The sequence below is a fragment of the Aotus nancymaae genome, unplaced genomic scaffold (genome assembly GCF_030222135.1).
Source record: "Aotus nancymaae isolate 86718 unplaced genomic scaffold, 86718_ANA_hifiasm-v0.15.2.pri h1tg000012l, whole genome shotgun sequence".
Lineage (NCBI taxonomy): Eukaryota > Metazoa > Chordata > Mammalia > Primates > Aotidae > Aotus > Aotus nancymaae.
Genome location: NW_026988423.1, coordinates 27,171,969 through 27,172,717, shown reverse-complemented (window position 1 = coordinate 27,172,717; position 749 = coordinate 27,171,969). Strand labels below are relative to the sequence as shown.

General features: G+C 47.7%; 1 non-coding gene across 1 annotated transcript; it reads left to right on the top strand.

Annotated features, from left to right (window-relative positions):
* Window positions 1-228: 228 nt before the first annotated feature.
* LOC135274725 (U4 spliceosomal RNA) lies at window positions 229-369 on the top strand. The gene has a single exon (XR_010342494.1). It is a non-coding gene; the product is annotated as a U4 spliceosomal RNA (small nuclear RNA).
* The last annotated feature ends 380 nt before the right edge of the window (window positions 370-749 follow it).

Sequence of the window (749 nt, the reverse complement as noted above, 5' to 3'; positions counted from 1 at the left end):
TCTCTCTCTACTAAACATACAAAAATTAGCCAGGCGTGGTGGTGGGTGCCTGTAATCCCAGCTACTTGGAAGGCTGAGGCAGGAGAATCACTTGAACCTGGAAGGCAGAGGTTGCAATGAGCCAAGATCTTGCCACTGCTCTCCAGCCTGGATGGCAGAGGGAGACTCTGTCTTAAAAACAAAAAACAAAAACAAAACACAAAACAACAACAAAAACCCCACACACATAGCTTTGCGCAGTGGTGGTATTGCAGCCAAAGAGGTTTATCTGAGGCTCAACTATTGCTAATTGAAAACTTTTTCCACTACCCCGCCATGACGACTTGCAATATAGTCGGCATTGGCAATTTTTGACAATCTTTACGGAGACTGAATTTAAAACACACACACACACACACACACACACACACACACACACACACACTCACACTGGGCTGAAACCAAGGCTGGCTCCGTGGGACCGGAGATTCTCTCAGTCAGCCTGAACCAAGCCCTAAATTGGAATTCACCAGGAGTAGTAGGCTGCACGGCAAGTGAGGTGGGGTGGGGCAAAGGGCCCAGAGCTCTCCTTCCCTTGCTTCCAGGAAGTTGCTGGCCTGACTTCCAGCCACCATCAGCTGTGTGAGTTGTCACTAGAAGGCCATTGTAACTGTCTCCTCTTTTTGGATAGGATTACAAATGGTAAATAACCAATCCCCAAAAAGAAAACGCAGAAGCTCCGGTTTGGAAATCTGGGACCATCTGTTTCT